The 12461-nt window shown below is 26.5% G+C and overlaps 1 long non-coding RNA gene and 1 other non-coding gene across 2 annotated transcripts; one reads left to right on the top strand and one right to left on the bottom strand.

Annotated features, from left to right (window-relative positions):
* Positions 1 to 7281: 7281 nt before the first annotated feature.
* On the bottom strand, positions 7282 to 12294 carry LOC142329958 (uncharacterized). The gene is made up of 2 exons (XR_012757639.1): positions 9912 to 12294; positions 7282 to 7459 (listed from the first exon to the last, which is right to left on the bottom strand). It is a non-coding gene; the product is annotated as an uncharacterized LOC142329958 (long non-coding RNA).
* On the top strand, positions 8042 to 8114 carry TRNAV-UAC (transfer RNA valine (anticodon UAC)). The gene has a single exon. It is a non-coding gene; the product is annotated as a tRNA-Val (tRNA).
* Positions 12295 to 12461: the final 167 nt, after the last annotated feature.

Below are 12461 nucleotides of genomic sequence, written 5' to 3'. Positions count from 1 at the left end.
CATACTATCACTTGAAAGATCATCCATTGATAATCCTCAAGAAGTACAAAAACAAATAATATGATTAGTACAAAATAAATACTAGTAACTATGAAATAACATAATATTTGATAGTTCCTTTGAATATAGTTAAATGTCTTAACACCATTAATCAAGTCGGGTACGTAAGTAGAACAAAATAAATAAAACATCAACTTTAAATTGAACAATAAATGAAATATTACCTTTAAAATAACTGTAGATAAATAATAAACATGACCATTCATAAATCTGAAAAATCAAAAATAAAACAAAAATAATTATAAGAAGTTTTGTCTTCAACAAACCAGATCATCATCATAATAGTCCATCAACCAGATCAAGCACATGGAGTCTTTAGCCTCCTATCATCCTCAGTGTTTTCTAGTAAATTCAAAGTTAGATGATTAACATGCTTCTCCAACACATATTTCAAAACTAGGCATTCAACTTCTTGAACATATGGAATGCCTATAAAATAAACCCTATGCCTAAAAATTTATTATTTTTTTTAAATTAAGAAGATAAATTACATTTCTTGATATCTATCACTTTTATACAGACAAGAAAATTCTTGATCACTTATACCACAATAAAAATAATATACATTAAATTCCAGATTTACATTATCTTGGACCCTACTGACTGCGGTGTTTGATTAGAAAATAAAAATGAATAAAAGTTATTCTAATTTTAATTATGTGTTTTTTCTATAATTTTTATTTGAATAAATAATTAATGTTTAGAAATCTAATTTTAGGTTTCTACATTCTTGATTGTTATTGCTGCAATGAATGACTAGATGTGTAATCTGATATTAAGTCATAATATTTATTAATATTTCTTTATATTTGTACCGGTAAACTGAATTTTATCATAATAATTTAGCATTTTTAAATATATTTTGTGAAATATGTGTTGTTCTTTCTTGTTAGACAGTAAAGATTACCATATTAGAGACTACTTGGCTGGATAACATAAATTATATCAAAATTTTGATAAATATACAGGTCAAGAAACAAAATTTGGAATTGAGATTAAAGTAAGTGAACTCAATTGTATTTTTTATGCTGAGACTTAAAATGAAATCAGTCTTTCTTCATCAACCTCAGAGTTTAAGTTATGATGCTCTAAAATAATGAGAAACTTCTTAAATAATAGAATACAAAAATAATAATAATAATTACAATTAAAATTCCTACCTTTATTTTGCAGACATTTACATTTATCTTAAATTCATTTTTCTTATTTTCCTTTTGTGTTTAGTGAAGTTTTCTCTTTTTATCATCCGCAGTAGTCGCCATCATAGACTCATCCCATTTGCCTTGATAATGTTGTTCCATCTACAATATATATCTTGGTGGAACCTTTCCCCTTGTTCATCGCTGATGTCACCACAAATTTAAGGTAAAAAGTCCAAATGAAAATGTAAAAAATGAATTTTCAGCCTAAATTTTTGTTGTTCACCAACAGTTCATTTATAATTTGACCATAGTTTTCAGCATTTTTGTTTCCAAGAAAACCAGTAACGACATCTTTGAATGACTTTTTCATGTTGCTAGTTCTTTAGGATTCAGTTTGCTGTCAAATGTATTTTCACAAATTAATTTACTTATTTGTGGCTCGAAAAATTATTTGTGAAATTTTATTATCCTTATTTAATAAATTCAATTCTTTAAGATGTGAACTTAGGAGTTTTGCACGTTGTTTTGACAAATACAAGTCACGAATTAGGTCGCTCAGTTCTGCTTATGTGATGAGGTGAGGTTTAGTATTTGATTCTTCTGGAATGCAATTAATATCTATTGAAGTCAAGGATTCATCGGGTGAGCATTCTCGAGAATCCGAAATCTTTTTGGAAGAAGTTGGAGCAATCGGAACAGGGGTAAATCAACACCATTAAGCACTGGTCTTATAGCTGAACAAACATTTAGGTATGCAGTACTGTTTTTTATTGTTTGAATTAAAACCAGTAATATTTATTAAGCAAAAATAGCAGTCATAATAATGTTTAATAGGCTTCTCCCAAGTCATAGGTATGTCAAAAGGCAAATGCTCTTTTTTTTTCCTTCCTTGTATGAAGTAAAGAAAGTATTGTAATCGCGAAAAATTTCGGTTTTCAGATTTCAACTGAAATATTCATTTTCACCATTGCTGAATCTATTTTGACTAGTTTCATTGTGACGTTTGTACGTATGCATGTATCTTGCATAACTCAAAAACGATTAGCTGTAAAATTTTGGATTTAGGACTGTTGTAACATCTAGTTGTGCACCTCCCCTTTTGATTGCAATCGACTGGACCAAAAGTGTACAAAAAAGCTCAAAATCAAAAACATTTGGATTTTGGACTTTTTCTTAACTGCAGTAATATGCTCTCATTAGTGCTTTTCAATGATATATCATAAATGGTACGTATTTTCATTCATTCCAGAGTTATAGCCAAATAAAATTTTAAGTAATGAAATATTTGTAATTATTAACCTCTGATTGTAGAAAAATCTTTACAACAAATAATAATTCAATAATAACAATAAATTAAAAAGAATATGAAAAAATATCAGACATTATTAATGAAATAAAATTTTATATACTTTCCATTTAAAAAAAAAACACCTTGTTCGCCTCTTTTGTTTTCTTAATAGGCAAACAAGGAAGTCATGTGGTGTCCACATCAGATTTTTCCATTTAACCATTTGGTAAGTTTAATATAGCCCTTGATGCATGCTAGATGTAGAGCCCAGAATTTATCTTGGTCTCCCAAGGGTCAGTCAAAATAATGTTTGTAAGCTCTGTTCAGCTGATCTGATACAGGTTTTCGTTGACTTTTCGTGGTGAATTCTCCGCAAATGTAACAAAAAAATATTTGAAGAATTTTTACAAGCCTGATTTTTATTCATTGTAAAATTCAAAATGATTAATTAATGAAAATAAACTGAAACATTACAAAAATACTTACTTAATTATAAAAATAATTAAGTTTTAATTTATAGATACTTAATTACTTAAAGTACTTCATAAAATTGTTTCACCATGGACTGCAATAAAAAGCAGTGTGAAACACACACACACACACACACTCAGACAGACTTAGCAAATCTTGTTGCTCAATAAAATCATACAAAAAGTTGTTCTGTCATAAAAACCTTTCACTAAATTTATGGCATCACTTATGAAACAATCTTTATAATACGTGTATGATAAAACCACTACCACAAATAAAGAACACAGCAAATCATACCAACAGCTGAACTCATACTGAAGAAAAATTCATTATGTTGAATTACTCGCCCATTACTTGGGTCGCTGATATGTTTGTACATGTCTGGCTTGATATTAAATGTATCATTCGATGGTTATGTACCAAAAAATATAGGTCTACAGCATGCATCATAAATCAGATGTGAATAAGCAAACATACAGACATTCAATTTATTTGTATTGTTTGTTCCATGAATGATGGAAAAAATAAATTTAAGGGGTTGTAACATAAGGATGTAAATGATGAGTTGTTTTGGATTATATATTCAGATTCAGTATAAAATATACCATATAGAACACCTACTCCCTTTTCAGTTCCAAATTTTATGTTGAATAGTAATATTCTCTTAAAATCTTATTAATTAGGTGGTTTTAGCTGTAGTTTATACATTTTATTGGAAAAGGTTGTTATTTTATATTTGGATAATAAAGGTTTGTCGAAGCAATTATTTTGAGTAATTTAAGTAAAAAGGTTCACAAATTTTTAATTTAATTTAAATCTATGCTTTGTTTGAATTAATTAAAATTATTAATCAATAGTAATAAATTATTTATTTTTAACATAATTTTAAAACCTATTCAAATATAAGTTAATTATCTTTGGAATTTTAAACGCTATTGTTTGTAAGGAAACAATATATGTTTTAAAAAAGTAGCTATTTATTATTTTTATAATACTATCATTGTGTTTTAATTAACTCAAACTAATTATGAGATAAACTAATGTTCATGACCTAATTTTTTAATTATCGTTAAATTATTACAATAAAATTATACATTTTTGTAGACAACTAGTATTTGCCGTCGCGACTTCAGTCACGAAATATATAATAGAATTTGAACATGAGTACAAAAATTAATTCCTCAACAATTCGATTCTACAAATTCCACAAATCAAGTCGATAACATCCCCAGCGCGGCTTTGCCCGCGCTATGCGGTTACTTGCGTCTCCTGTCACGGTCATTTTTACTTCTTTATACGAAGTAAAGGAAGTATTGTGATTGCGAAAAATTTCGGTTTTCAGATTTCAACGGAAATATCCATTTTGACCATCCTTGAATTCATTTTGACTAGTTTCGTTGTGACGTCTGTATCTCGCATAACTCAAAAACGATTATCCTAAAAATTTGAAATTTTGGATTTAGGACTGTTACATCTAGTTGTGCACCTCCCCTTTTGATTGCAATCGACTGAACTAAAAATGTCCAAAAAAAGACCAAAATCCAAATGAATTTGGATTTTGGACTTTTTCTTAACTGTAGTAATAAGCCCTCATTGAGAGCTTTTCAACGATATATCATAAGTGAACCAATTTTCATTGGTTCCAGAGTTATAACCAAATAAAATTTTAATTAATTTAAATACATTGGTTTATTAATAATTATTAACCTCTGATTGTAGAAAAATCTTTACAATAAATAATAATTCAATAATAACAATAAAAAAAAATATATACATGAAAATAAAATTTTATGTACTTTTAAAAATGTGTATATGTAATTTAATAGGCGTACAAGGAAGTCATGTGGTGTCCACATAAGATTCTTTTATTTTATACTTTTTAATCAAATAATCGGAGACAGTTACAGTTAGTATCGTCCCATATACAGTAAAACGGACAGTGACACTTGTTAGTTGAGCCGCCGCGCCGTACATTTGTTACCGAGAAATTAAAATAATAAATAAATAAAATAGCCTGGTTTCAAACAAAATTCAAAAATCCATTTTTATCCTTTGAACTCAGAATTTAAAAAAAAAATGTAGAAATTAGTTTTTAGAAATTCACATGAAGTTGCAACTACCAAAGATTAAGCTGATATCTTGATTTGTTATCGAGGGATTAAAAAAATAGTAAATTTCATTGTACTCCATTTTAACTCTTTATATCCGGAATTTCAAAAATTCTTTTCTTAGAATTCACTTACACCAGAGGAACGTATACAAATACAGATTTTCATCCACTTTTCTTCATTAGTTTTTGCTTTGTAGTTTTTTTTCTTTTCTTTAATAGTTCTGGGCGTTGATTATATAAATCACCAACGAATTACAGTTAAAAGCAGTATGCATGCAACTTATTTTATATTTGTCGATCATAATTTTAATTCGTACTGAAAATTTGTTTAACCATAAAAAAATTAAATACATTTGTAATATATCCCTATCCCCATTATGTAGTATATCACATTTAGAGAAATAATACAATTCTTATGATTATTTGTTGTTTAATAATTGAAATCGGGCCGGCAAGAGTATTGTAACGAATTTTTCTATTTTTTTGCTTATTGTATGGAACGCTTAAACATTGTTTATTATCTAATATTGTACATCTGTTTTCTATTTCATATATTTAACATGTATTTTTTTTAAACAAAATTCTAAATTAATAAGAAATTTTGATAATAGAAATGTAGTGTTTTTTCTTTTTCTGATGTAGGTATTTTGTTAAAAATTTTTTATTTATTAATTTCTCGAACATGGTACCGCTGAAATGTTAAATACATAATATTAACAACAAGTAATGAAATCCACTTTACCGGCACATTGATATGAACTCAAGATCTTTCAGCTTATTTGAAAGCCATCATCAGGAAGTAAAATTATTGCATTAAAGTCAAAAATGTTAAAGATCATAGTTAAAATGTAAAACAATTATGTCTGTCCGTTCCTACCAGTATACTCAAATAGTATACTGGTAGGACCAGTATACTGGAGTATATCGGTAGGCTAGTACGACTGGTAGAACCGGACAGTCAAGATTGTTTACAATTTAACTGTACTTTTAAATTTTTTACTTTAATACAGTAATTTTATCTCCTGATGATGGCTTTCAAGTAAGACGAAAGATATGGGAATTCATACCAATGTGCTGGTAAAGTGGATTTCGTTAATTGTTAATATTATTTTAGTTTTATTTATATTTCAGAAATTTTTTTTTTTGAGCGGAAGAAATGATATCTTTTCTTTTTTCCGTTTATACCTTTTTTCGGTAATTACCTTTCAGATAATACTTCAGAGAATGAATGAGTATGATATGTATGAAGTGTAGGTCTTGTACAGTCTCAGTTCGACAATTTCTGAGTTGTGTGGTTAATTGAAACCCAACCACCAAAGAACACCGGTATCCACGATCTAGTATTCAAATCCGTGTAAAAATAACTAAATTTACTAGGACTTGAACGCTGGAACTCTCTACTTCCAATCAGCTGATTTGGGAAGACACGTTCACCACTAGACCAAGCCGGTGGGATGGAAGAAATGATATCTGCGAGACTCTACCGTACGGTTTACAATTTCATTGTAATTTTTTTTGATAAGGTTTTTTATTTTAGCTAGGATCGATAATAGCAAGGTTTTATCATTTATTTATCCATTTTCTTTACGTTTCATTTTATAAACACTAAGAGCAGGTTTTAAAATTTTTTTACGGTTTGGTTATTGTTTATTTATTACTTTTATCTTTGTATTTTTATTTATGCTTATTAATATTTTCACAGTTATTAATGATAATGTTTGTTTGTAATAGAAATCCACATGTATATTTTTTACTTTATTTAATTTTTTTGCATATTCTTGCTGTAATACAAAATCATAATTTTGTTTTTCAGTAGATTTAACAGCTAGTAATGGTAATATTCTTCTTTTATATTTCTATATATTTTGGAAAGTTTTTTGTTAATAAAAGTTTATAAAAAGTACAAAGAAGTTAGTTAGTTTTGAGAAACTAGTTTGGTAATGAGAAACCAATTTGGTAGGCTTAGAGATAATCTACTTCAATTGTTTAAAATTGGAATAATTATTTGTTTAACTTTTTGATTTTAATAAGTCTACAGTTGTTAGATTAGTCTTATGTAAAGCTAATGGTTTCTCAACATTTGAAACGACATAGAGAATAGCGTCCTGAAAAAGCGAATAATCACACACACACATTTTTTATGTGGATATATCTTTTTAAGGAATAAAATTTGAGGTTAATATTTAATTAAAATAATAATAACACAAGAATTGATATGGTAACCTGTAAAATTTTTAAGTTTATTGCCAAAAATTATGTGAATTTACTTATACAGTGAAGTATATTTCATTTTTTTTTTTTTTTTTTAATCGTTGAGGCGGTTCATTCAGATGTCCAAAAATCATCTTAGTCCAGTTTTAACGCTTCATTATTTTAACCCATATTATTCTGTAAGAAAAACAAGAAATTATTAAATAGATATAAAATATTTATGTATATATCATTATATAATTAAATAAAAATTACTTTAGTCCATAAAAGTATTAAGTGGAAGAAAACTTTATATGTTACTTTGTCTGCTGTTGTCATTACTCCTCAAAAAATATAGTAAATTTCTAGTCTGAAAATTAGTAAAACAGTAGAATGCAGAAAAAAAATTGTTTGTAGATGCACTTTTCACTTTTTTGTAGATGCCGAAGTTTTAAGATCTAAGGGTGAATGAAATCTTCATTAATTCAAGAATATCTAACTATAAATTATTTAAATCAATTAAATTTAATTGATAATAATCATTTTGTTGAATTGACCTTTAAATAATTTAAAAAAAATATATATATTCAATCGAATAACTTTGCTAAATTCATATTTGTAAATGAACTCTAACTTATAACCAAATTTTCTTATCTATGACAATTAAATATATATTATATTTGCAAAAAATATGATTTTTGTTATAAATAGATGAATTAACTGTTTTTATTTACATTATTTTAAGCGTGTATAAAGATAAACATAAAGGAGCGTAAGGCAGGTTCCGTGGTGTAGTGGTTATCACATCTGCTTTACACGCAGAAGGTCGCCAGTTCGATCCTGGCCGGAATCACTTAATTTTTTTCTTCTTTATAATAAATATTTTTTATTTCTTATAATTGTATTAATTAAAATTTTTTACAGGCAATAAAAATATTTGCATTTTATTGAAAAAAAAAAATCCTGTTTAGCCTCCGGGAATCCTTCAGAGGATGACATGTATGAGAGTGTAAGGGAATACTTCCCTTAGACTATTCTAGTCTTGTACAGTCTCAGGTTGACCATTTCTGAGATGTGTGGTTAATTGAAACCCAACCACCAAAAAAAACTGGTATCCACAATATAGTATTCAAATCCGTATGAAAGTAAGTGCCTTTACTAGAATTTGAACGTTAAAACTCTCGACTTCGAAATCAGCTGATTTCCGAAGACGCGTTCACCACTAGACCAACCCGGTCGGTTTGGAAAAAAAATTGTTTACGATAATTCATTCTAACTTATTTACTACATAATTTATTGAAGAAATACTACTTAATAAATACTTATATAATAAATACTAAAAAATGTATACTTATTGTATAATACAATTCTTAAAGAAGATTTAGGCTTTGTTACGTATAATATTAATAATTATTCTTCAAAATAGGTCTTGAATAAAAAACAGTATGCATGGTCTATTAAAATATTTGTCTTTATACAATTTAGATTTAAACATTTTTTTCAAATACTTGTTTTTAGAGAGAATTCTTTGCTGAATTAAAAACTTTTAAAGATTAAATGATTTTTTAAAATAATTTTAAGATATTTGTTTATTATTTTATATAAACTAAATATAACAATTAAATTAGGAATAAAAAAAAATTGTTATTTTTTAATATTTACTTATGTAATACTCATATATATATATATATATATATATATATATATATATATATATATTTAAATAAAAAAAAAATAAATAAATAAAAAAAACGAAGGAAACCTATATTAAAAAAATGGCAGTCGCGGGACTGGCCGACCGAAGTGAAAACTTCAAATAATGAATACCGATAGTGGTTTATAATTATATTTGATTATATTACTATTTCTAACTTGTGCTAATGTTATTAAAACATATATTTAAATGATTGTATAATGAATTGAAAAATATTAACAAAACAATTTAAATAATTTAATTTATTAATTATTGGTAACAATAACAAAATATTTACATGTTAATAAAAATAAAAATGTTTATATAAAATATAAACATGAAATACATTTTTGATGTATTCACTTTTTTATTCAGTATTCTTCACAAGTATTATAATATGTTACACTTACATTGAATTTAAACAATTATTATTTTTATATTGTTACGAGTACGTATTGAAATATTTCATATAAATACTTTTGACGTTTAATAAACAAACATTTCAATGTATATATGTATACAAGAGCACAACCGAGAAGCAACGTGGTACGGCTAACTATAATTCACAGTCTATCTTTACCCAATACTAATCTATACGTACACGCGTGTGTATGGGCATGTACACTGAAAGAGAGAAAGAGAACGATAGAGAGGGTGAATCACCGGCAGTTTTTTCTCTCACTTCCCATCCTCTGCTACTTCATATTATACTATACACCCATATGTGCGTATATATATTCTCGTTCTATGCCTTTTTCTCTTTCATATATATATATATATAAATATGCTTATTGTCTTGCTTTACGTTACAGATTTTGATTAAGAGTCAGCGATTTTTTTTCCCATGTTCCCATGTAATTGGTATGTACAAAAAATTCTGATACAACGCGCATAAAGAAGTTTTCAATTAAAAAAAAAAGAAAAAAAGTAAATAAATGTTTATAACGATAAACTTACCAGAGTGAGCCAACAACGGCGATGTTGATGCAGTTTCTTTCCTTGCCCATTGTTGAGTTTTGAGTTTGTAGTTGCTACTGTCGTAATCTGAGAAAATTGAAAAAAAAATAATAATTTGTATTTATTAATTTACACCAGATTTTACAAGTAAATTACAGATTACTTAGTACAATTTTTTTTTTGAAGAGAAATGACTTTTGACGAATGAAAAATATCAAACTTCACCAGGATTCAAAGCAAGTATCTTGTGGATGAAAGGCACTTTTTGACGAGGCTTATAATCCATTGTTTATTATATCTCAATGAAAATACAGTAAAATTAAAAAAACAATAACAGTTTTTTAGCATAATTTATAACTTAAAATAATTTTAAATAAAAAGTATTTTTTATATTGCAAATAATTAAAAAAAAAAAAAAAAAAAAATAGTTAAAAAAATGTATTTATTTCATTTTTGTTATTTTTTTCTTTTGTTAAATTACAAGTTTCAGCATACAGATTAGAATAAAGCCAGCTTTGCATAACCCCAGAAGATTTTTTTCTACAAATAAATCTTCCACTGATTTTCTTGGTGGATTGGTAATGTATCAAACTTCAATCTGTAAGAACGCGTTCGAAACCCAGTCAAGACATGGTATTTTTTCATACTGTAGAAGATTTTCATTGTATATCCACACGCACAAGGGTTTAACTTAGGTGGGGGAAAAATGTATAAAATATTCCAGTACATATTTTTCGTCAAAAGAACAGTAAAATTCCTATAAATATTTAACGGTAATATATAGCTGAGTTCATAATAAGTATAAGGTAAGTTCACCCAAAAACCTAACTTGAAATCGGTTAGACTGAATAAGAGATAAATTTATTTCACATCAATATAAATCATTAATATTCGTATATTATGAAAAAGATATCCTTTTACTGTAATATTAATATAATCTTCCGAATTAAAAATGGTAAATTTTCCTTTATCAAAAATGAAAAAATTTATATCCGCGTACAGGCTAGAAGTGTTATTTATAATTTTTTCTGTAGTTGAATTCATCTATATAATATGTAACTTACAAGAAAAATCTAATTTTGATAAAAAAAAATCTTTAAAAATATAAGAAAGAAGAAATTTGTTTTGTCATGCTAATAGCGAGGCTGTCTGTAGATTTAATCATAACAGTTAGGAATAAAGTACAATATCCTGCTAATAAAGAAAAAATAAGAAGAAAAAAATGTTTAAAAAAGTCTTTTCTGCATTTTACGTTCAAGGATCCACCGTTAGGTATTTCTTCAGAGGATGAGATGAATGATTTGTAGCGTATGTTAAAATGCCATGCCTGACCGGAATTCGAACCCGGGACCTCCGGATGAAAGGCTGAGGCACTACCACTCGCACCACGGAGTCCGGCTTACGTTCAGAGTCTATAATTTAAAAAAAATTGTAGGCAATTCTTATAGCTTTATATATGGATTATAAACTTACCAAAATTAAAAAAAAATTAAACCGAAGGGAGATAGAGCAAAAAAACAGAAAAGTATATTTTAATTTTAAGAGGTGACGGTTGATTTTTTAAAAACTTTTATTTTCTTATTTTTATATATGTATTGTAAGTAAAAAATTTGCTTTAATAAAGTTTTCTATAATATGTTTGAAGAAAATTGAAATTCCTTTTAATAATGGTTTTTTCGTGATATCCCCTCCCCGTTAACGAATTAAAAAAAAATTAAATAAGAAATAATTGAGCCAAATTTGAAGAAAATCGGTTCGGTAAATGCTGAGATATATGGCCAAAAGCACTCACATACATACACGCGCGGCCAAATACGTATGCAAATACATACGTATGTTTTTTTAGTCTAGAGGAATTAGGTGAATCCTAAAACGTAAAAATTTACAAAAATTCCGATACTTCATTTTTGACACGATCACCATATTTTCTCCTTTAATATTCTAACTATATTCGCTGAAAAAGCAAAAAGAAGTAATTTCAATGTTGTATATATGCATATAATAATAATAATAATAATGATTTAATTAGAAAATTTGCACATTATTTTTTATGATTAAAAGAAATAGCAATACAATTTATAAACAATTTGATTTAGTGAAGTGCTAAAGAGGATTAATTTACAGTTAATAACTGTAAATTATATATATATATATTTTTTTCCCCCCCTTTTTTGGCTGACAAGATAGGGGGTCATTTTAACTACATTTATATTACTTTATAATTGATACTTAAAAAACGTTGCTTTGTATAAATATTTAAGTTTTGTATGAATTAAATATAAATACATAATAAATTTATATCCAATTCAAAGTAGGTATAAATATTTATTTATATTTAAATTTATTTTTATAATGAATAAAATTATTTAAAATTACTAAAATACTAATAATATTATTCGTTTTAATTTGCAATAATAAGTATATTTAACTTTTTGTAAGATAAGTTTTATTATTTATACAACAAAGGCTATATATATATATATATATATATATATATATATATATATAAATATAAAATTTCTAAAAATTCTTACAGCATATTTATATATA

The sequence above is a fragment of the Lycorma delicatula genome, chromosome 9 (assembly GCF_047948215.1).
Source record: "Lycorma delicatula isolate Av1 chromosome 9, ASM4794821v1, whole genome shotgun sequence".
In the NCBI taxonomy this organism is placed as follows: domain Eukaryota; kingdom Metazoa; phylum Arthropoda; class Insecta; order Hemiptera; family Fulgoridae; genus Lycorma; species Lycorma delicatula.
This window is presented reverse-complemented; position numbering and strand designations above follow the sequence as displayed.